Source organism: Oncorhynchus masou, unplaced genomic scaffold (assembly GCF_036934945.1).
Source record: "Oncorhynchus masou masou isolate Uvic2021 unplaced genomic scaffold, UVic_Omas_1.1 unplaced_scaffold_690, whole genome shotgun sequence".
Lineage (NCBI taxonomy): Eukaryota > Metazoa > Chordata > Actinopteri > Salmoniformes > Salmonidae > Oncorhynchus > Oncorhynchus masou.
Genome location: NW_027013354.1, coordinates 162,818 through 188,102, shown reverse-complemented (window position 1 = coordinate 188,102; position 25,285 = coordinate 162,818). Strand labels below are relative to the sequence as shown.

General features: G+C 47.1%; 1 pseudogene; it reads left to right on the top strand.

Moving 5' to 3' along the window:
* Window positions 1-25,285, top strand: part of LOC135536974 (ubiquitin carboxyl-terminal hydrolase 7-like) — a 90,707-nt pseudogene that overhangs the window by 55,172 nt on the left and 10,250 nt on the right.

Here is a 25,285-nt window from a genome sequence, read left to right as displayed (position 1 = left end):
CCCAAGTTCGACAAAGACCGTGAGTTCAGACTGTTACCCAAGTTCGACCAAGACCGTGAGTTCAGACTGTTACCCAAGTTCGACCAAGACCGTGAGTTCAGACTGTTACCCAAGTTCGACCAAGACCGGGAGTTCAGACTGTTACAAAGACCGTGAGTTCAGACTGTTACCCAAGTTCGACAAAGACCGGGAGTTCAGACTGTTACCCAAGTTCGACAAAGACCGGGAGTTCAGACTGTTACCCAAGTTCGACCAAGACCGGGAGTTCAGACTGTTACCCAAGTTCGACAAAGACCGGGAGTTCAGACTGTTACCCAAGTTCGACAAAGACCGGGAGTTCAGACTGTTACCCAAGTTCGACAAAGACCGGAGTTCAGACTGTTACCCAATGATCAAGACCGGAGTTCAGACTGTTACCCAATGATCAAAGACCGTGAGTTCAGACTGTTACCCAATGATCAAAGACCGTGACTGTTACCCAATGATCAAAGACCGTGAGTTCAGACTGTTACCCAATGATCAAAGGCCGTGTTTACCCAATGATCAAAGACCGTGAGTTCAGACTGTTACCCAATGATCAAAGACCGTGAGTTCAGACTGTTACCCAATGATCAAAGACCGTGAGTTCAGACTGTTACCCAATGATCAAAGACCGTGACTGTAACCCAATGATCAAAGACCGTGACTGTTACCCAATGATCAAAGACCGTGACTGTAACCCAATGATCAAAGACCGTGACTGTAACCCAATGATCAAAGACCGTGAGAATTCAAACTATTCCTTTATTCCCAGGTTACCCATGATCAAATGACCACTAAGTTAAAGCCATTTTATACTTTTCTTTTCTAGATGAAATCACAAGAAAGAGATGGAACTGTTTTTCCACACGACTATGGTCCAAGTGAAAATGGATTGTCCTTGTTTTAATGATCGTCCTCAAACTGTGTTTTCAGACGACGTCAACGCTGTTCTTGAAGATGTACGACCCAAAAAAGCAGAAGCTTAAATTGTTACCCACATATCTACACCGTGAGTATCCTGTAAAATACGTACGTATCTTCTCCTAACCACACGTGAGGTGCCACCTGGTTGTGCCACTGTTATTTTAGTTGAATCGTTTGACTTCTGTTATCGTTTAACCTCCTAGAGTGCAGGAAATGGCAGAGGGATGGAACTGTTTTTCAGTTAGAGGAGGGGTGGGGGGTTCAGTTAGAGGAAACTGGGGGTTCAGTTAGAGGAGGGGGGTTCAGTTAGAGGAAAGGGGGTTCAGTTAGAGGAGGGGGGGGTTCAGTTAGATCAAAGGGGTTCAGTTAGAGGAGGGGGGTTCAGATAGAGGAGGGGGGGTTCAGTTAGAGGAGGGGGGGTTTATTCAGTTAGAGGAGGGGGGGGGTTCAGTTAGAGGGGGGGGTTTTCAGTTAGAGGAGGGGGGTTTCAGTTAGAGGGGGGGGTTCAGTTAGAGGATGGGGGGGGGGTTCAGTTAGAGGAGGGGGGTTCAGTTAGAGGAGGGGGGGTTCAGTTAGAGGAGGGGGGTTCAGTTAGGGGAGGGGGGTTCAGTTAGAGGGGGGGGGGTTCAGTTAGAGGAGGGGTGTTTCAGTTAGAGGGGGGGGTTGTGGTAGATGTGGAGTAGTATTAGAGTTGATGGGTGTGTGTGAAGCAGTGTTGAATGTACGTTGTTTTCACGTACCAGGAGACCTGGCCTGTCCATGTGTGAGAGAGCAGGCTTTCAACAGGAGACCAGCCTTATCCTCTAGAGGTGTGAACACACACACACACACACAGTTAGAGGACACTAGCCTCCTCTGAGGTGAGAACACAGGCTTGACAGGTGTCCACATACTGGGTGTAACGGTAGACCTATTTGTGATGCGTGTCAATGTGACCTCAGTGGGTCAGCACTGAACCAGAATTAATTTCTCATAAAATACAGACCACTAGTCCCTACACTGGGTGGTAAAGCAACCCACTAGTCCTCTACACTGGGTGGTCAATACAAACCACTAGTCCTCTACTGGTGGTCAATATAAGCCACTAGTCACTCTACACTGGGTGGTCAATACAAACCACTAGTCCTCTACACTGGGTGGAAATACAAACCACAGGTGTCCACATACTACTGGTGTGGTCAATACAAACCATTCTAGTCCTCTACACTGGTGGTCAATGCAAACCACTAGTCCTCTACACTGGGTGGTCAATACAAACCACTAGTCCTCTACACTGGGTGGTAAATACAGACCACTAGTCCTCTACACTGGGTGGTAAATACAAACCACTAGTCCTCTCCACTGGGTGGTAAATACAAACCACTAGTCCTCTACACTGGGTGGTCAATACAAACCACTAGTCCTCTACACTGGGTGGTCAATACAAACCACTAGTCCTCTACACTGGTGGTCAATACAAACCACTATTCCTCTACACTGGTGGTAAATACAAACCACTAGTCCTCTACACTGGGTGGTAAATACAAACCACTAGTCCTCTACACTGGGTGGTAAATACAAACCACTATTCCTCTACACTGGTGGTAAATACAAACCACTAGTCCTCTACGCTGGGTGGTCAATGCAAACCACTAGTCCTCTACACTGGGTGGTCAATACAAACCCCTAGTCCTCTCCACTGGGTGGTAAATACAAACCACTAGTCCTCTCCACTGGGTGGTAAATACAAACCACTAGTCCTCTACACTGGGTGGTGAATACAAACCACTAGTCCTCTACACTGGGTGGTAAATACAAACCACTAGTCCTCTACGCTGGGTGGTAAATACAAACCACTAGTCCTCTACGCTGGGTGGTAAATACAAACCACTAGTCCTCTCACTACAAACCACTAGCTGGGTGGTAAATACAAACCACTAGTCCTCTACACTGGTGGTCAATACAGACCACTAGTCCTCTACACTGGGTGGTAAATACAAACCACTAGTCCTCTACACTGGTGGTCAATCAGACCTCTACACTGGGTGGTAAATCAAACCACTAGTCCTCTACACTGGTGGTCAATCAGACCTCTAAACTGGGTGGTAAATCAAACCACTAGTCTGGGTGATGAACCTTCAGTAAATCAGACCACTGTCCTCTACACTGGGTGATGAACCTTCAGTAAATCAAACCACTAGTCTGGGTGATGAACCTTCAGTAAATCAGACCACTAGTCCTCTACACTGAGTGGTGCACACCTAAATTGAAGAGTAATTACACCCAAAAATGCCAACATATTTTGCTCCTGACCTCACATTTTTCCCTGCTGTGGTTTAACCATTGTTGTAGACAATTTTTTCTAAGGCCCTACATTTGACTCATTGTCTCTTCCTGGGTTTTTACGTCTTTTGACAAAACAAACATTTACTGCAGTAACTGTTGCTATTTAATTTTCCTGCTGGATTGAACCAAACCCCTAAACCGCAATACGAACCGAACCCCTAAACCGCAATACGAACCGAACCCCTAAACCGCAAACCACGAACCGAACCCCTAAACCGCAATACGAACCGAACCCCTAAACCGCAATGAACCGAACCCCTAAACCGCAATACGAACCGAACCCCTAAACCGGTGGTCAATACGAACCAACCCCTAAACCGCAATACGAACCGAACAAACAATACCACCCGAACCCCTAACCGCAATATGAACCAACCGTGAGTTTGGTAAACGGGGTTGGTCAACCGCAACCCCTACCACACACACACACACACACACACAACACACACACACACACACACACACACACACACACACACACACACACCCACCCAACTCCAGGTCTATCACATCTACTGTCTGTGTTCCAGGAAGTGAAGCCTAATTTAACAGAGCGGATACAGGACTACGACGTGTCATTGGACAAGGCCCTGGATGAGCTCATGGACGGAGACATCATCGTCTTCCAGAAGTAAGTCATTCCAACATGGGAATCTAACAACAACCTACAGGAGGGAACCGAGAGATGGAGAGCCCTGTCGTAGAGAATGTTCTGGTCATCTCAACACATCTAGTGTTTGGAGAATTCAGTAACACATTGACTAGCCTCTCCCAGCTAATGTCTCTGTTTCCTCTCTTCTCTTCTCTCCTCTCTCTCTTCTCCTCTCTTCTCCTCTCTTCTCCTCTCTTCTCCTCTCCTCTCCTCTCCTCTTCTCCTCTCTTTCTTCTCCTCTCTTCTCTCCCACTCCTCCTTCTCCCTCTCTTCTCCTCTCTTCTCCTCTCTTCTCCTCCTCTTCTCCTCTCTCTCTCTCTCCTCTCCTCTCTTCTCCTCTCTCTTCTCTTGGTCTCTTCTCCTCTCTTCTCCTCTCTTCTCCTCTCTTCTCCTCTCTTCTCCTCTCTTCTCTTCTCTTCTCTTCTCCTCTCTTCTCCTCTCTTCTCCTCTCCTCTCCTCAGAGACGACCCAGAGAACGACAGCAGTGAGCTGCCCACAGCCAAGGACTACTTCCGGGACCTCTACCACCGAGTGGACGTTATCTTCTGTGACAAGACCATCCACAACGACCCCGGCTTTGTCGTCACACTCTCCAACAGGATGAACTACTTCCAGGTAACACACACTACCAACAGGATGAACTACCAGGTCAGCAAGAGGTCACACCGTCTTGCATTGTGGACGTTCCTTCAACATTTTGGGTATTGTTCCATAAAGCTAGTGTGTTTTGTTAAAGACATGCTCTGGTACTTTGGGTATTGTTCCATAAAGCTAGTGTGTTTTGTTAAAGACATGCTCTGGTACTTTGGGTATTGTTCCATAAAGCTAGTGTGTTTTGTTAAAGACATGCTCTGGTACTTTGGGTTTTGTTCCATAAAGCTAGTGTGTTTTGTTAGACATGCTCTGGTACTTTGGGTATTGTTCCATAAAGCTAGTGTGTTTTGTTAGACATGCTCTGGTACTTTGGGTTTTGTTCCATAAAGCTAGTGTGTTTTGTTAGACATGCTCTGGTACTTTGGGTATTGTTCCATAAAGCTAGTGTGTTTTGTTAGACATGCTCTGGTACTTTGGGTATTGTTCCATAAAGCTAGTGTGTTTTGTTAGACATGCTCTGGTACTTTGGGTATTGTTCCATAAAGCTAGTGTGTTTTGTTAGACATGCTCTGGTACTTTGGGTTTTGTTCCATAAAGCTAGTGTGTTTTGTTAAAGACATGCTCTGGTACTTTGGGTATTGTTCCATAAAGCTAGTGTGTTTTGTTAGACATGCTCTGGTACTTTGGGTATTGTTCCATAAAGCTAGTGTGTTTTGTTAAAGACATGCTCTGGTACTTTGGGTTTTGTTCCATAAAGCTAGTGTGTTTAAAGACATGCTCTGGTACTTTGGGTATTGTTCCATAAAGCTAGTGTGTTTAAAGATATGCTCTGGTACTTTGCGTATTGTTCCATAAAGCTAGTGTGTTTTGTTAGACATGCTCTGGTACTTTGGGTTTTGTTCCATAAAGCTAGTGTGTTTAAAGATATGCTCTGGTACTTTGCGTATTGTTCCATAAAGCTAGTGTGTTTTGTTAGACATGCTCTGGTACTTTGGGTTTTGTTCCATAAAGCTAGTGTGTTTAAAGACATGCTCTGGTACTTTGGGTATTGTTCCATAAAGCTAGTGTGTTTAAAGACATGCTCTGGTACTTTGGCCACTAAATGTATTTTTGAACCCTCTGCTTTGGGCTGAATGTGTCAAGGTGTTTGTTGTTCATACTCATGTATTAATCTATGAGCGGAATTACTGTCTTACCTCAATTTGCCATGAAATCCGTAGTTTGAAAGCAACTGTTTTCTTGAAGCTGTGCCGCACCCTACAAAAGTACTGGAGAGTCTCTTTAACCTGTCTTGTCAGGTGGCGAAGACGGTGGCTCAGAGGTTGAACACAGATCCCATGCTGCTCCAGTTCTTCAAGTCCCAGGGGTAGGACTGCCGTCACGCACACGGACACACACTCCGCTTTTACGCGTGCAGTACAGTATGAAAAGTTTGAAGCCCCCAAGTTGACTTGTTGAGTAACCTGTCCCTCTCTCTCTCGCTCCTACTCCCTCTCTCTCTCCTCCTCCTTCCCTCTCTTCCTCCCCCTCTCTCTCTCTCCTCCTTCCCTCTCTCGCTCCTCCTCCTTCCCTCTCTCTTCCTCCCTCTCTCTCTCTCTCGCTCCTACTCCCTCTCTCGCTCCTCCTCCTTCCCTCTCTCTTCCTCCCCCTCTCTCTCTCTTCTCCTCCTTCTCTCTCTCGCCCTCCTTCCCTCTCTCTTCTCCTCCTTCCCTCTCTCTCTCGTCCTCCTTCCCTCCCTCTCTCCTCCTTCCCTAACTCTCGTCCTCCTTCCCTCCCTCTCTCCTCCTCCTTCCTCTCTCTCTCTCTCTCTCTCTCTCTCTCATCCTACTCCCCCCCCTCTCTCCTCCTTCCCTCTCTCTCCTCCCCCTTCCCTATGTCTCTCCTCCTTCTCTCCTCCTCCTCCTCTTTCCTCCCCCTCTCCTCTCCTCTCTGGGCAGGTACAGAGACGGACCTGGGAATCCTCTCAGACACAACTATGAAGGAACCCTCCGAGATTTGCTGCAGTTCTTCAAACCACGTCAACCCAAGAAACTCTACTACCAACAGGTAGGGGTGTGTGTGTGTGTGTGTGTGTGAGAGATATGATTGACAGTCATCATTGACGGGGACATGACAGCGGGTGGCTGAGTCTATTTGAACTTGACTGGCGCGTCCCGGTGAAGAACGGTGTGTCTCTCGGGTACACAGCAGAGCAGCTTCTTATTTTACTATATTAAAACATGTTTATAATGTGTTTGTCCGATAGGGGGTGATGGCGTCGTATATTACAATGTTTTCTGGGTACATAATCATGATAGGACAACGGTTGACATTGTGTGTGTACCTGTGGGGGTGGGGGTGTACCTGTGGGTGTGGGGGTGTACCTGTGGGGGTGTACCTGTGGGGGTGGGGTGTACCTGTGGGGGTGTACCTGTGGGGGTGGGGGTGTACCTGTGGGTGTGGGGGTGTACCTGTGCGTGGGTGTGTGTGTGTGTACTGACCGTTAACGTTGTCTCCTCTCAGTTGAAGATGAAGATCACAGACTTTGAGAACAGGAGGAGCTTTAAGTCCATATGGCTCAACAGCCAGTACAGAGAAGAGGTAACATCACACCCCCCTCCCTGTTTAGATTACACACAGTAGAGACAACGTTTAGATTACACACAGTAGAGGGACGACGTTTAGGTTACACACAGTAGAGGGACGACGTTTAGGTTACACACAGTAGAGACGACATTTAGATTACACACAGTAGAGGGACGACATTTAGATTACACACACAGTAGAGAGATGACATTTAGATTACACACAGTAAAGAGACAATATTACACACAGACGACGTTTAGATTATACACAGTAGAGGGACGACGTTTAGATTACACACAGTAGAGACAACATTTAGATTACACACAGTAGAGACAACATTTAGATTACACACAGTAAAGACGACATTTAGATTACACACAGTAGAGGGACGACATTTAGATTACACACACAGTAGAGAGATGACATTTAGATTACACACACAGAGAGACGACATTTAGATTACACAAAGTAGAGACGACATTTAGATTACACACAGTAGAGGGACGACATTTAGATTACACACAGTAGAGGGACGACATTTAGATTACACACAGTAGAGACGACATTTAGATTACACACACTAGAGACGACATTTAGATTACACACAGTAGAGACGACTTTTAGATTACACACAGTAGAGACGACATTTAGATTACACACAGTAGAGGGACGACATTTAGATTACACACAGTAGAGGGACGACATTTAGATTACACACAGTAGAGGGACGACATTTAGATTACACACAGTAGAGGGACGACATTTAGATTACACACAGTAGAGGGACGACATTTAGATTACACACAGTAGAGGGACGACATTTAGATTACACACAGTAGAGGGACGACATTTAGATTACACACAGTAGAGGGACGACATTTAGATTACACACAGTAGAGACGACATTTAGATTACACACAGTAGAGACGACATTTAGATTACACACACTAGAGACGACATTTAGATTACACACAGTAGAGACGACATTTAGATTACACACACTAGAGACGACATTTAGATTACACACAGTAGAGGGACGGCATTTAGATTACACACAGTAGAGACAACATTTAGATTACACACAGTAGAGAGACGGCATTTAGATTACACACAGTAGAGAGACATTTAGATTACACACAGTAGAGACAACATTACACACAGTAGAGAGACAACATTACACACAGTAGAGAGACAACATTACACACAGTAGAGAGACAACATTACACACAGTAGAGAGACAACATTACACACAGTAGAGAAACAACATTACACACAGTAGAGGGACAACATTTGTATTACACACAGTAGAGAGACAACATTTGTATTACACACAGTAGAGAGACAACATTTGTATTACACACAGTAGAGAGACAACATTACACACAGTAGAGAGACAACATTACACACAGTAGAGAGACAACATTACACACAGTAGAGAGACAACATTACACACAGTAGAGAGACAACATTTGTATTACACACAGTAGAGAGACAACATTTGTATTACACACAGTAGAGAGACAACATTTCATTTATTCTCCAGCTTTTTGAATTTTATGTTTCCTGGGGCGACAGAATAGAGTGTCATATGTTTTTTTATTTGAGGGTATTTTCATATCTGTTTTACTGTTTTAGAAATTAAAGCACTTTATGTATCTCGTATCATGTATTAAAATAGTCAAAGGGTTAGTATTTGGTCCCATATTCCTAGCATGTAATGACTACATCCATCAAGCTTGTGACGACCAACGAGTTGGATAAATTTGCGGTATGTTTGTGCCCAATAGAAATGAATGGTAAATGTTTTGTCATTGGAGTCAGTTTCATTGTAAATAAGAATAGAATGTTTCTAAACACATCGACATGAATGTGGATGCTGCCATGGTTACAGATCATCCTGAATAATAATGATCATACCGCCCTGTTATTGGTTATGGTGGGGGGGGGCCTGATCATACCGCCCTGTTATTGGTTATAGTGGGGGCGGGGCTGATCATGCCGCCCTGTTATTGGTTATAGTGGGGGGCCTGATCATACCGCCCTGTTATTGGTTATAGTGGGGGGCCCTGATCATACCGCCCTGTTATTGGTTATAGTGGGGGGCCTGTTATAGTTATTGGTTATAGTGGGGGGGCCTGATCATACCGCCCTGTTATTGGTTATAGTGGGGGCCTGATCATACCGCCCTGTTATTGGTTATAGTGGGGGGGGCCGCCCTGTTATTGGTTATAGTGGGGGGGGGGGGGATCATACCGCCCTGTTATTGGTTATAGTGGGGGCCTGATCATACCGCCCTGTTATTGGTTATACTGGGGGGGCGCCCATGCCCTGTTATTGGTTATAGTGGGGGCGGGGCCTGATCATACCGCCCTGTTATTGGTTATAGTGGGGGCGGGGCCTGATCATACCGCCCTGTTATTGGTTATAGTGGGGGGGGGCCTGATCATACCGCCCTGTTATTGGTTATAGTGGGGGCGGGGCCTGATCATGATCATACCGCCCTGTTATTGGTTATAGTGGGGGCGGGGCCTGATCATACCGCCCTGTTATTGGTTATAGGTGGGGGCGGGCCTGATCATACCGCCCTGTTATTGGTTATGGTGGGCGGCGGGGCCTGATCATACCGCCCTGTTATTGGTTATAGTGGGGGGCGGGGCCTGATCATACCGCCCTGTTATTGGTTATAGTGGGGGGCGGGGCCTGATCATACCGCCCTGTTATTGGTTATAGTGGGGGCGGGGCCTGATCATACCGCCCCTGTTATTGGGTGGGGCGGGGCCTGATCATACCGCCCTGTTATTGGTTATAGTGGGGGCGGGGCCTGATCATACCGCCCTGTTATTGGTTATAGTGGGGGCGGGGCCTGATCATACCGCCCTGTTATTGGTTATAGGGGGGGCCCTGATCATACCGGGTTATTGGTTATAGTGGGTTATTGGTTATAGTGGGGGGGCCTGATCATACCGCCCTGTTATTGGTTATATGGGGGGGGGGCCTGATCATACCGCCCTGTTATTGTTATAGTGGGGGCGGGGCCTGATCAAACCGCCCTGTTATTGGTTATGTAGAGGGCACAAGCTGGATCTATTCATTGCCGCCCTGTTAGGAATATGGGGGCCAATCAACCGCCCCTGTTATTGGTTAATAAACGGGGCCATCATACCGCCCTGAATTGGTTATGGTGGGGGCGGGGGCAATAGTTCTGACCTGATCATACCGCCCTGTTATTGGTTATGGTGGGAGGGCGGGGCATCTTCATTGGTTATGGTGGGGGGGGGCAACTAGATGATCATACCGCCCTGTTATTGGTTAATAATGCCCTGTTATTGGTTATGGGGGGTGTATGAAAATACCCGCCCTGTTAAAAGGTTAGGATGGGGGTGGGGCCTGTCATACCCGCCCTGTTATTGGTTAATGGGGGGTGGGGCCTGATCATACCTGCCCTGGCTTTTAACCCTGATTTGTTACACCCCAAATGTATCTGATTTGAATAAAGCTGATCTATTCATTGCGTGCGTATGGGACCAAAACACAACCTTTCACTCTTCCCAAGTCCAGGAGATCACATGTGTATGAAAATACCCAACATTCTGTACTGTAAACTTTCTAACCCTTTTGCCCCCCGATGTCAATAAATGGACCTGCTCCCTCCAGGAGATCACTCTCTACCCATAAACACGTAAAAGGGACCTGCTGGAGGAATGTAAAAAAGCTGTGGAGCTCTCAGACAAAGGCTCAGAGAAGCTCCGGTAAGCAGAGAGACTGTCACCGCAGTGCTGCCCTCTGGTGGTCAGGCCTGTATTACATCCTGGGGGTTCTTCAATGGTATTATTAGGCATGACTGTTCTCTACTTTTCCACACCCTGCCTCTAACCTCTCACTCTCCTTCTCTCCCTCTCTACTTCTCTCCCTCTTTCCCCTTCTTTCCCTCCCTCTCTCCCCTCACTCCTCCCTCTCTCTCCCCCTCACTCCTCCCTCTCCTCTCCCTTCACTCCTCCCTCTCTCTCTCCCCTCACTCCTCCCTCTCTCTCCCCTCTCCTCCTCCCTCTCCTCTCTCCCCCCTCCCCTCCTCCCTCCCCTCTCTCTCCCTCACTCCTCCCCTCCTCTCACTCCCCTCCTCCTCCCTCTCTCTCCCCTCACTCCTCCCTCTCTCCCCTCACTCCTCCCTCTCCCCTCCCTCTCACCTCCCTCTCCAGACTGTTGGAGATAGTAAGCTATAAGATCATCGGGGTTCACCAGGAGAACGAGCTGTTAGAATGTTTATCTCCCGCCTCCCAGCCCTGTACCTTCAGAATAGAGGTATGTTCGTCCCTCTCCTCCTAACCTCTCCTCCTAACCTCTCCTCCTAACCCCTCCCTCTACACCTTCAGAATAGAGGTCCCTCCTCCTCCTCCTCCTCCTAACCTCTCCTCCTAACCCCTCCTCCTAACCCCTCCTCCTAACCTCTCCTCCTAACCTCTCCTCCTAACCCCTCCTCCTAACCCCTCCTCCTAACCCCTCCTCCTAACCCCTCCCTCCTAACCCCTCCTCCTAACCCCTCCTCCTAACCCCTCCTCCTAACCTCTCCTCCTAACCCCTCCTCCTAACCCCTCCTCCTAACCCCTCCTCCTAACCTCTCCTCCTAACCTCTCCTCCTAACCCCTCCTCCTAACCCCTCCCCCTAACCCCCCCCCTAACCCCCCTCCTAACCCCCCTCCTCCTAACCTCTCCTCCTAACCCCTCCTCCTAACCCCTCTCTCTCTACACCTTACACCAGAATAGAGGTATGTTTGTCCTCTCCTCCTAACCCCCTAACCCCTCCCCTAACCCCTCCTCCTAACCCCTCCTCCTAACCCCTCCTAACCCCTCCCCCTCCTAACCCCTCCTCCTAACCCCCCCTCCTAACCCCTCCTCCTAACCCCCCTCCTCCTCTCCTCCTAACCTCTCCTCCTAACCCCTCTCTCTCTACACCTTCAGAATAGAGGTATGTTCTTTCTCTCCTCCTAACCTGTCTCTCTCTCTCTGTCTCTCTCCTGTCTCTCTCTAGGAACTTCCTCTGGACCAGGTAGACCTGGATAAGGACACTGAGATGTTGATTCCCGTCGCACATTTCCACAAGGAGGTCTTTCCTGGACGTTTGGAATCCCTTTCCTGTTGAAGATCAGACAGGTGTGTTGTCTCAGACAGGTGTGTTGTCTCCTGTTGAAGATCAGACAGGTGTGTTGTCTGAACTGTTGAAGATCAGACAGGTGTGTTGTCTGACTGTTGAAGATCAGACAGGTGTGTTGTCTTTCCTGTTGAAGATCAGACAGGTGTGTTGTCTCTCTGTTGAAGATCCAGGTGTTGAAGATCAGACAGGTGTGTTGTCTTTCCTGGATGTGTTGTCTCTCCTGTTGAAGATCAGACAGGTGTGTTGTCTGACTTTGTTGAAGATCAGACAGGTGTGTTGTCTGACTGTTGAAGATCAGACAGGTGTGTTGTCTTTCCTGTTGAAGATCAGACAGGTGTGTTGTCTCTCCTGTTGAAGATCAGACAGGTGTGTTGTCTTTCCTGTTGAAGATCAGACAGGTGTGTTGTCTTTCCTGTTGAAGATCAGACAGGTGTGTTGTCTCTCCTGTTGAAGATCAGACAGGTGTGTTGTCTCTCCTGTTGAAGATCAGACAGGTGTGTTGTCTGACTGTTGAAGATCAGACAGGTGTGTTGTCTTTCCTGTTGAAGATCAGACAGGTGTGTTGTCTCTCCTGTTGAAGATCAGACAGGTGTGTTGTCTCTCCTGTTGAAGATCAGACAGGTGTGTTGTCTCTCCTGTTGAAGATCAGACAGGTGTGTTGTCTCTCCTGTTGAAGATCAGACAGGTGTGTTGTCTCTCCTGTTGAAGATCAGACAGGTGTGTTGTCTGACTGACTGGATCTGGAGGGACTGACTGTTTTGACTGACTGGATCTGGTGGGACTGACTGTTTTGACTGACTGGATCTGACTGGATCTGTAGGGACTGACTGTTTTGACTGACTGGATCTGGTGGGACTGACTGGATCTGGTGGGACTGACTGGATCTGGAGGGACTGACTGGATCTGGAGGGACTGACTGGATCTGGTGTGACTGACTGGATCTTGTGTGACTGACTGGATCTTGTGTGACTGACTGGATCTGGTGGGACTGACTGGATCTTGTGTGACTGACTGACTGGATCTTGTGTGACTGACTGGATCTTGTGTGACTGACTGGATCTGGTGGGACTGACTGACTGGATCTTGACTGACTGACTGGATCTTGTGTGACTGACTGGATCTGGAGGGACTGACTGGATCTGGAGGGACTGACTGGATCTGGAGGGACTGACTGACTGGATCTTGTGTGACTGACTGACTGTGTGTGACTGACTGACTGACAGAGGTGACTGTGCTGAAGCATGTCTGTCCTACTGTCTCAGACAGAGGTGTCTAGTCTACTGTAGCTGATGGTGAAGCATGTCTGTCCTACTGTCTCAGATAGAGGTGTCTAGTCTACTGTAGCTGATGGTGAAGCATGTCTGTCCTACTGTCTCAGACAGAGGTGTCTAGTCTACTGTAGCTGATGGTGAAGCATGTCTGTCCTACTGTCTCAGATAGAGGTGTCTAGTCTACTGTAGCTGATGGTGAAGCATGTCTGTCCTACTGTCTCAGACAGAGGTGTCTAGTCTACTGTAGCTGATGGTGAAGCATGTCTGTCCTACTGTCTCAGACAGGTGTCTAGTCTACTGTAGCTGATGGTGAAGCATGTCTGTCCTACTGTCTCAGACAGAGGTGTCTAGTCTACTGTAGCTGATGGTGAAGCATGTCTGTCCTACTGTCTCAGACAGGTGTCTAGTCTACTGTAGCTGATGCTGAAGCATGTCTGTCCTACTGTCTCAGACAGAGGTGTCTAGTCTACTGTAGCTGATGGTGAAGCATGTCTGTCCTACTGTCTCAGACAGAGGTGTCTAGTCTACTGTAGCTGATGCTGAAGCATGTCTGTCCTACTGTCTCAGACAGAGGTGTCTAGTCTACTGTAGCTGATGGTGAAGACATGTCTGTCCTACTGTCTGAAGCATGACAGACAGGTGTCTAGTCTACTGTAGCTGATGGTGAAGCATGTCTGTCCTACTGTCTCAGACAGGTGTCTAGTCTACTGTAGCTGATGGTGAAGCATGTCTGTCCTACTGTCTCAGACAGAGGTGTCTAGTCTACTGTAGCTGATGGTGAAGCATGTCTGTCCTACTGTCTCAGACAGGTGTCTAGTCTACTGTAGCTGATGCTGAAGCATGTCTGTCCTACTGTCTCAGACAGAGGTGTCTAGTCTACTGTAGCTGATGGTGAAGCATGTCTGTCCTACTGTCTCAGACAGAGGTGTCTAGTCTACTGTAGCTGATGGTGAAGCATGTCTGTCCTACTGTCTCAGACAGAGGTGTCTAGTCTACTGTAGCTGATGGTGAAGCATGTCTGTCCTACTGTCTCAGACAGAGGTGTCTAGTCTACTGTAGCTGATGGTGAAGCATGTCTGTCCTACTGTCTCAGACAGGTGTCTAGTCTACTGTAGCTGATGGTGAAGCATGTCTGTCCTACTGTCTCAGACAGAGGTGTCTAGTCTACTGTAGCTGATGGTGAAGCATGTCTGTCCTACTGTCTCAGACAGAGGTGTCTAGTCTACTGTAGCTGATGGTGAAGCATGTCTGTCCTACTGTCTCAGACAGGTGTCTAGTCTACTGTAGCTGATGGTGAAGCATGTCTGTCCTACTGTCTCAGACAGAGGTGTCTAGTCTACTGTAGCTGATGGTGAAGCATGTCTGTCCTACTGTCTCAGACAGGTGTCTAGTCTACTGTAGCTGATGGTGAAGCATGTCTGTCCTACTGTCTCAGACAGAGGTGTCTAGTCTACTGTAGCTGATGGTGAAGCATGTCTGTCCTACTGTCTCAGACAGAGGTGTCTAGTCTACTGTAGCTGATGGTGAAGCATGTCTGTCCTACTGTCTCAGACAGAGGTGTCTAGTCTACTGTAGCTGATGGTGAAGCATGTCTGTCCTACTGTCTCAGACAGGTGTCTAGTCTACTGTAGCTGATGGTGAAGCATGTCTGTCCTACTGTCTCAGACAGGTGTCTAGTCTACTGTAGCTGATGGTGAAGCATGTCTGTCCTACTGTCTCAGACAGGTGTCTAGTCTACTGTAGCTGATGGTGAAGCATGTCTGTCCTACTGTCTCAGACAGGTGTCTAGTCTACTGTAGCTGATGGTGAAGCATGTCTGTCCTACTGTCTCAGACAGAGTGTCTAGTCTACTGTAGCTGATGGTGAAGCATGTCTGTCCTACTGTCTCAGACAGAGTGTCTAGTCTACTGTAGCTGATGGTGAAGCATGTCTGTCCTACTGTCTCAGACAGGGTGTCTAGTCTACTGTAGCTGATGGTGAAGCATGTCTGTCCTACTGTCTCAGACAGAGGTGTCTAGTCTACTGTAGCTGATGGTGAAGCATGTCTGTCCTACTGTCTCAGACAGGTGTCTAGTCTACTGTAGCTGATGGTGAAGCATGTCTGTCCTACTGTCTCAGACAGAGTGTCTAGTCTACTGTAGCTGATGGTGAAGCATGTCTGTCCTACTGTCTCAGACAGAGGTGTCTAGTCTACTGTAGCTGATGGTGAAGCATGTCTGTCCTACTGTCTCAGACAGAGGTGTCTAGTCTACTGTAGCTGATGGTGAAGCATGTCTGTCCTACTGTCTCAGACAGAGGTGTCTAGTCTACTGTAGCTGATGGTGAAGCATGTCTGTCCTACTGTCTCAGACAGAGGTGTCTAGTCTACTGTAGCTGATGGTGAAGCATGTCTGTCCTACTGTCTCAGACAGGTGTCTAGTCTACTGTAGCTGATGGTGAAGCATGTCTGTCCTACTGTCTCAGACAGGTGTCTAGTCTACTGTAGCTGATGGTGAAGCATGTCTGTCCTACTGTCTCAGACAGAGGTGTCTAGTCTACTGTAGCTGATGGTGAAGCATGTCTGTCCTACTGTCTCAGACAGGTGTCTAGTCTACTGTAGCTGATGGTGAAGCATGTCTGTCCTACTGTCTCAGACAGGTGTCTAGTCTACTGTAGCTGATGGTGAAGCATGTCTGTCCTACTGTCTCAGACAGAGGTGTCTAGTCTACTGTAGCTGATGGTGAAGCATGTCTGTCCTACTGTCTCAGACAGAGGTGTCTAGTCTACTGTAGCTGATGGTGAAGCATGTCTGTCCTACTGTCTCAGACAGGGTGTCTAGTCTACTGTAGCTGATGGTGAAGCATGTCTGTCCTACTGTCTCAGACAGGTGTCTAGTCTACTGTAGCTGATGGTGAAGCATGTCTGTCCTACTGTCTCAGACAGAGGTGTCTAGTCTACTGTAGCTGATGGTGAAGCATGTCTGTCCTACTGTCTCAGACAGAGGTGTCTAGTCTACTGTAGCTGATGGTGAAGCATGTCTGTCCTACTGTCTCAGACAGGTGTCTAGTCTACTGTAGCTGATGGTGAAGCATGTCTGTCCTACTGTCTCAGACAGAGGTGTCTAGTCTACTGTAGCTGATGGTGAAGCATGTCTGTCCTACTGTCTCAGACAGGTGTCTAGTCTACTGTAGCTGATGGTGAAGCATGTCTGTCCTACTGTCTCAGACAGAGGTGTCTAGTCTACTGTAGCTGATGGTGAAGCATGTCTGTCCTACTGTCTCAGACAGAGTGTCTAGTCTACTGTAGCTGATGGTGAAGCATGTCTGTCCTACTGTCTCAGACAGGTGTCTAGTCTACTGTAGCTGATGGTGAAGCATGTCTGTCCTACTGTCTCAGACAGAGTGTCTAGTCTACTGTAGCTGATGGTGAAGCATGTCTGTCCTACTGTCTCAGACAGAGGTGTCTAGTCTACTGTAGCTGATGGTGAAGCATGTCTGTCCTACTGTCTCAGACAGGTGTCTAGTCTACTGTAGCTGATGGTGAAGCATGTCTGTCCTACTGTCTCAGACAGAGGTGTCTAGTCTACTGTAGCTGATGGTGAAGCATGTCTGTCCTACTGTCTCAGACAGAGGTGTCTAGTCTACTGTAGCTGATGGTGAAGCATGTCTGTCCTACTGTCTCAGACAGGTGTGTCTACTGTAGCTGATGGTGAAGCATGTCTAGACTGTAGCTGATGGTGAAGCATGTCTGTCCTACTGTCTCAGACAGAGTGTCTAGTCTACTGTAGCTGATGGTGAAGCATGTCTGTCCTGCTGTCTCAGACAGGTGTCTAGTCTACTGTAGCTGATGGTGAAGCATGTCTGTCCTACTGTCTCAGACAGAGGTGTCTAGTCTACTGTAGCTGATGCTGAAGCATGTCTGTCCTACTGTCTCAGACAGGTGTCTAGTCTACTGTAGCTGATGGTGAAGCATGTCTGTCCTACTGTCTCAGATAGAGGTGTCTAGTCTACTGTAGCTGATGCTGAAGCATGTCTGTCCTGCTGTCTCAGACAGAGGTGTCTAGTCTACTGTAGCTGATGGTGAAGCATGTCTGTCCTACTGTCTCAGACAGAGGTGTCTAGTCTACTGTAGCTGATGGTGAAGCATGTCTGTCCTGCTGTCTCAGACAGGTGTCTAGTCTACTGTAGCTGATGCTGAAGCATGTCTGTCCTACTGTCTCAGACAGAGGTGTCTAGTCTACTGTAGCTGATGGTGAAGCATGTCTGTCCTGCTGTCTCAGACAGAGGTGTCTAGTCTACTGTAGCTGATGGTGAAGCATGTCTGTCCTGCTGTCTCAGACAGAGGTGTCTAGTCTACTGTAGCTGATGGTGAAGCATGTCTGTCCTGCTGTCTCAGACAGAGGTGTCTAGTCTACTGTAGCTGATGGTGAAGCATGTCTGTCCTGATGGTGAAGCTGTCTCAGACAGAGGTGTCTAGTCTACTGTAGCTGATGGTGAAGCATGTCTGTCCTGTGTCTCAGACAGAGGTGTCTAGTCTACTGTAGCTGATGGTGAAGCATGTCTGTCCTGCTGTCTCAGACAGGTGTCTAGTCTACTGTAGCTGATGGTGAAGCATGTCTGTCCTGTCTCAGACAGAGGTGTCTAGTCTACTGTAGCTGATGGTGAAGCATGTCTGTCCTGCTGTCTCAGACAGGTGTCTAGTCTACTGTAGCTGATGGTGAAGCATGTCTGTCCTGTCTCAGACAGAGGTGTCTAGTCTACTGTAGCTGATGGTGAAGCATGTCTGTCCTGCTGTCTCAGACAGGTGTCTAGTCTACTGTAGCTGATGGTGAAGCATGTCTGTCCTACTGTCTCAGACAGAGGTGTCTAGTCTACTGTAGCTGATGGTGAAGCATGTCTGTCCTACTGTCTCAGACAGGTGTCTAGTCTACTGTAGCTGATGGTGAAGCATGTCTGTCCTGCTGTCTCAGACAGGTGTCTAGTCTACTGTAGCTGATGGTGAAGCATGTCTGTCCTACTGTCTCAGACAGGGTGTCTAGTCTACTGTAGCTGATGGTGAAGCATGTCTGTCCTACTGTCTCAGACAGGTGTCTAGTCTACTGTAGCTGATGGTGAAGCATGTCTGTCCTGCTGTCTCAGACAGGTGTCTAGTCTCAGACAGTAGCTGATGGTGAAGCATGTCTGTCCTACTGTCTCAGACACAGGTGTCTAGTCTACTGTAGCTGATGGTGAAGCATGTCTGTCCTGCTGTCTCAGACAGGTGTCTAGTCTACTGTAGCTGATGGTGAAGCATGTCTGTCCTGTCTCAGACAGGTGTCTAGTCTACTGTAGCTGATGCTGAAGCATGTCTGTCCTGCTGTCTCAGACAGGTGTCTAGTCTACTGTAGCTGATGGTGAAGCATGTCTGTCCTGCTGTCTCAGACAGAAGGTGTCCTGCTGTCTCAGAGTCTACTGTAGCTGATGGTGAAGCATGTCTGTCCTACTGTCTCAGACAGAGGTGTCTAGTCTACTGTAGCTGATGGTGAAGCATGTCTGTCCTGCTGTCTCAGACAGAGGTGTCTAGTCTACTGTAGCTGATGGTGAAGCATGTCTGTCCTACTGTCTCAGACAGAGGTGTCTAGTCTACTGTAGCTGATGGTGAAGCATGTCTGTCCTGCTGTCTCAGACAGAGGTGTCTAGTCTACTGTAGCTGATGGTGAAGCATGTCTGTCCTACTGTCTCAGACAGGTGTCTAGTCTACTGTAGCTGATGGTGAAGCATGTCTGTCCTACTGTCTCAGACAGAGGTGTCTAGTCTACTGTAGCTGATGGTGAAGCATGTCTGTCCTGTCTCAGACAGAGGTGTCTAGTCTACTGTAGCTGATGGTGAAGCATGTCTGTCCTACTGTCTCAGACAGGTGTCTAGTCTACTGTAGCTGATGGTGAAGCATGTCTGTCCTACTGTCTCAGACAGGTGTCTAGTCTACTGTAGTTGATGGTGAAGCATGTCTGTCCTACTGTCTCAGACAGGTGTCTAGTCTACTGTAGCTGATGGTGAAGCATGTCTGTCCTACTGTCTCAGACAGGTGTCTAGTCTACTGTAGCTGATGCTGAAGCATGTCTGTCCTACTGTCTCAGACAGGTGTCTAGTCTACTGTAGCTGATGGTGAAGCATGTCTGTCCTACTGTCTCAGACAGGTGTCTAGTCTACTGTAGCTGATGCTGAAGCATGTCTGTCCTACTGTCTCAGACAGAGGTGTCTAGTCTACTGTAGCTGATGGTGAAGCATGTCTGTCCTGCTGTCTCAGACAGGTGTCTAGTCTACTGTAGCTGATGGTGAAGCATGTCTGTCCTGCTGTCTCAGACAGAGGTGTCTAGTCTACTGTAGCTGATGGTGAAGCATGTCTGTCCTACTGTCTCAGACAGGTGTCTAGTCTACTGTAGTTGATGGTGAAGCATGTCTGTCTGTCCTACTGTCTCAAACAGGTGTCTAGTCTACTGTAGCTGATGCTGAAGCATGTCTGTCCTGCTGTCTCAGATAGAGGTGTCTAGTCTACTGTAGCTGATGCTGAAGCATGTCTGTCCTGCTGTCTCAGACAGAGGTGTCTAGTCTACTGTAGCTGATGGTGAAGCATGTCTGTCTGTCTCAGACAGGTGTCTAGTCTACTGTAGCTGATGGTGAAGCATGTCTGTCCTACTGTCTCAGACAGGTGTCTAGTCTACTGTAGCTGATGGTGAAGCATGTCTGTCCTGTCTCAGACAGGTGTCTAGTCTACTGTAGCTGATGGTGAAGCATGTCTGTCCTGTCTCAGACAGGTGTCTAGTCTACTGTAGCTGATGGTGAAGCATGTCTGTCCTCTCTCAGACAGGTGTCTAGTCTACTGTAGCTGATGGTGAAGCATGTCTGTCTCTCAGACAGGTGTCTAGTCTACTGTAGCTGATGGTGAAGCATGTCTGTCCTACTGTCTCAGACAGAGGTGTCTAGTCTACTGTAGCTGATGCTGAAGCATGTCTGTCCTACTGTCTCAGACAGAGGTGTCTAGTCTACTGTAGCTGATGGTGAAGCATGTCTGTCCTACTGTCTCAGACAGGTGTCTAGTCTACTGTAGCTGATGCTGAAGCATGTCTGTCCTACTGTCTCAGACAGAGGTGTCTAGTCTACTGTAGCTGATGCTGAAGCATGTCTGTCCTGCTGTCTCAGACAGGTGTCTAGTCTACTGTAGCTGATGGTGAAGCATGTCTGTCCTACTGTCTCAGACAGGTGTCTAGTCTACTGTAGCTGATGCTGAAGCATGTCTGTCCTACTGTCTCAGACAGGTGTCTAGTCTACTGTAGCTGATGGTGAAGCATGTCTGTCCTACTGTCTCAGACAGGTGTCTAGTCTACTGTAGCTGATGGTGAAGCATGTCTGTCCTACTGTCTCAGACAGGTGTCTAGTCTACTGTAGCTGATGCTGAAGCATGTCTGTCCTACTGTCTCAGACAGGTGTCTAGTCTACTGTAGCTGATGCTCAAGCATGTCTGTCCTACTGTCTCAGACAGGTGTCTAGTCTACTGTAGCTGATGGTGAAGCATGTCTGTCCTACTGTCTCAGACAGGTGTCTAGTCTACTGTAGCTGATGGTGAAGCATGTCTGTCCTACTGTCTCAGATAGAGGTGTCTAGTCTACTATAGCTGATGGTGAAGCATGTCTGTCCTGTCTCAGACAGAGGTGTCTAGTCTACTGTAGCTGATGCTGAAGCATGTCTGTCCTACTGTCTGACAGGTGTCTAGTCTACTGTAGCTGATGGTGAAGCATGTCTGTCCTGCTGTCTCAGACAGGTGTCTAGTCTACTGTAGCTGATGGTGAAGCATGTCTGTCCTGCTGTCTCAGACAGAGGTGTCTAGTCTACTGTAGCTGATGGTGAAGCATGTCTGTCCTGCTGTCTCAGACAGGTGTCTAGTCTACTGTAGCTGATGGTGAAGCATGTCTGTCCTACTGTCTCAGACAGGTGTCTAGTCTACTGTAGCTGATGGTGAAGCATGTCTGTCCTGCTGTCTCAGACAGGTGTCTAGTCTACTGTAGCTGATGCTGAAGTCATTCAAAGCCTTGACTTTACCACTCAGGATGGAAGTTTCCACCTCTACTATTTTTGCCATGTAATGTAGTTAAAACAAAATCATATTTAACAAAAAAATGAATTGCTTTGCCACATTTTTTGCAGTATTACTTTAGTGCCTTGTTGCAAACCGGATGCATATTCATATTATGTGCAGGCTTCCTTTTCACTAGATTAGTATCGTGGATTAACAACAAATGTTGCTACTGAGGAACCATTTTGGGTTTCAGTAGAACTTTTTTACGAGTGCAGCTTTTAGTGAGATCTTTTAATGCTTTTTAATATTTACATTTCAGTCCCCCAAACATATTCATTATATAAATAAGAATGTTTAATTTTGTCTGGGTTACCATTCCAAAATAAATGTAAATATTATTTGCTCATATGTCATTTGAAAGATGAGTAGTCTGGTGTAGATATAGCGTCATTAGTGAATACATAAACTGTGATATGATTGGAGTTAAACGGTGTGATTTAAAAATAAATAAGTTAAGAAACTTGAGTCATCTGCATATATTAACACTTGTTTTTAGTCTATGATTTTGTAAACCCTTGATTTTATTGTTCGATCTAAACTTAAGAGAGCATTTCAATGGCCAGAACAAATACATATGGAGACAACGGACAACCTTGTTTAACTCCTCTGGTCCGTTCAATACTTTCTGAGAAGTAACCATTTATTTCTATGATTTTAAATCTTGGTGTTGCTGTACATGACTTTAACCTGTTGTACAAGAGATTCCCCCAGATTTATCAAAGGTCTTTTTCGAAGTTGTTCTATTCGCTCTGCATTTTGTCAGGAGTTTTGCATCACAGCAATGAAGTGTAAAGAGGCCTCCAATTTATTATTTTTTATTATTATTTTTTCTGGACTGGGTCCTGTTTCAGTAATAATGAAATCAGACTTTCCTGTTGAGTGTCTGATAATGTTTTTACAGGAGTGGTTAGAACACACTAATAATGGATCTTTGAGTAGATCAAATGTTTGATATACAGTTGAAGTTGGAAGTTTACTTGCACTTAGGTTGGAGTCATTAAAACTCATTTTTCAACAAACTATAGTTTTGGCAACTCGGTTAGGACATGTACTGTGTGCATGACACAAGTCATTTTTCCAACAATTGTTTACAGACAGATCATTTCACTTATAATTCACTGTATCACAATTCCAGTGGGTCAGAAGTTTACATACACTAAATTGACTGTGCCTTTTTAAACAGCTTGGAGGATTGTAACGCTGCTGGGTTTTTCCTGTGTGTTTGACTCCCTCTGTGTGTGTGTTCTCAGGGTGAGCCGTTCAGAGATGTGATGAGGAGGATTCAGAGCATGCTGGAAATCCAGGAGAAAGAGTTTGAGAAGGTCAGTACTTTCTTCCCCGTCTTCAATCCCTCCCTAATTCTCCCTTCCCTCTCTCCTCCTCCCTTCCCTCTCTCCTCCTCCCTTCCCTCTCTCCTCCTCCCTTCCCTCTCTCCTCCTCCCTCGCCATTGCTCTCTTTCCAGGGTGTCCACTAAACGATAAACCCGAAAACTACTGACGACATTGCCCTCTTACCGAAGCAATTTTGATAAAGTTGTTAATTTCGATGATTAGGCTACACAACTGCATATTCTTTGTGTTCTAAAAACCATTATTTGGACAACAGTAATGTACAATTAATCTGCTTCCTGCAATGACAGTATCTGCCCAGACCTTGACTGCATTCCAAACACTTAAAAGACACACCCTCTCCCCTCAGCCCTCAAATGAAGTGGAAACTTTAATGATTTAGATTTTTAAATGGACCGCCCTTGTCCGGAAATTTGTCTCATCCCGCAATTGTGTTTTCAGCCACCAGTAGCTTGTGGATGATTTATATGTGTTACAGTCAATTATGAGTGCATGTCTACTTATATTAACTAATATAATTATTCATATACACCTACTGTATGATAGCTAGCAAATTGAATTAGCTAGCTAACGTTAGCCTGCCTAGCTGGAACTTCTGAATAAGGATAATGTTTATTTCTACCATTTCCAAATGCGAACCAAACAGAAACATCATTACTTTTACGTGTTTGACCCGTCGTGTGCATTAGTAGCACATTTTGCTACGTGTTTTACATTCGTTTTTTACTTAAACTTGTATGTTGACTTCTCCGTATTGACGGTGAGGTTAAAGTTTCGGCTGACTATTCTTAGCGGGATGTACAACCATGGTGAATTTAATTATGGGATGTTTCAGGCCCCTGACGTCAACATAATTGTACACTCGCAAACGGGGAGTCCCCCAAGAGCATAAAGCGAGGGTACCGTAGACAAGGGTGTGTCTTTTATGAGTCTGAAACCTAGCCCTTGTTTCTCTGCTGGCTCCCACTCCCACTTAGCACACAGTGTGAAGGGAGCGTTTTGATACACACAATCATACTGACAGTTGAGCGACGGTTTGAAATGGAATTGTGGCGAAGACCGTTGTTAAATGCCCACTAAAACGCGGCTAGCCATCTATAGCCTAGCCGCTATGCTGCTACATCCATCAGCCATCTATAGCCTAGCCGCTATGCTGCTACATCCATCAGCCATCTATAGCCTAGCCGCTATGCTGCTACATCCATCAGCCATCTAGCCGCTATGCTGCTACATCCATCAGCCATCTAGCCGCTATGCTGCTACATCCATCAGCCATCTAGCCGCTATGCTGCTACATCCATCAGCCATCTAGCCGCTATGCTACTACATCCATCAGCCATCTATAGCCTAGCTCTATGCTGCTACATCCATCAGCCATCTATAGCCTAGCCGCTATGCTACTACATCCATCAGCCATCTATAGCCTAGCTCTATGCTGCTACATCCATCAGCCATCTATAGCCTAGCTGCTATGCCGCTACAGCCATCTATAGCCTAGCTCTATGCTACTACATCCATCAGCCATCTATAGCCTAGCTCTATGCTGCTACATCCATCAGCCATCTATAGCCTAGCTGCTATGCCGCTACAGCCATCTATAGCCTAGCTCTATGCTACTACATCCATCAGCCATCTATAGCCTAGCCGCTATGCTGCTACATCCATCAGCCATCTATAGCCTAGCCGCTATGCTGCTACATCCATCAGCCATCTATAGCCTAGCCGCTATGCTGCTACATCCATCAGCCATCTATAGCCTATCTCTATGCTGCTACATCCATCAGCCATCTATAGCCTAGCTCTATGCTGCTACATCCATCAGCTATACTGCTACATCCATCAGCCATCTATAGCCTAGCTCTATGCTACTACATCCATCAGCCATCTATAGCCTAGCTCTATGCTGCTACATCCATCAGCCATCTATAGCCTAGCCGCTATGCTACTACATCCATCAGCCATCTATAGCCTAGCCGCTATGCTGCTACATCCATCAGCCATCTATAGCCTAGCTCTATGCTGCTACATCCATCAGCCATGTATAGCCTAGCTCTATGCTGCTACATCCATCAGCCATCTATAGCCTAGCTCTATGCTGCTACATCCATCAGCCATCTATAGCCTAGCCGCTATGCTACTACATCCATCAGCCATCTATAGCCTAGCCGCTATGCTGCTACATGTTACTGTTGTTAAAAACGGGTGGTTTCAGCTCTACTTTACTGGCAGAGTATGTCATTGAGAGATCATATTTACAATTAGCAGTTTAGCTCGTGTGTGTTTTGAGTTGCCAGTTCCTCGGGTGGTGAATTATCTAGCATATAGTCGAGGACAATATTCACT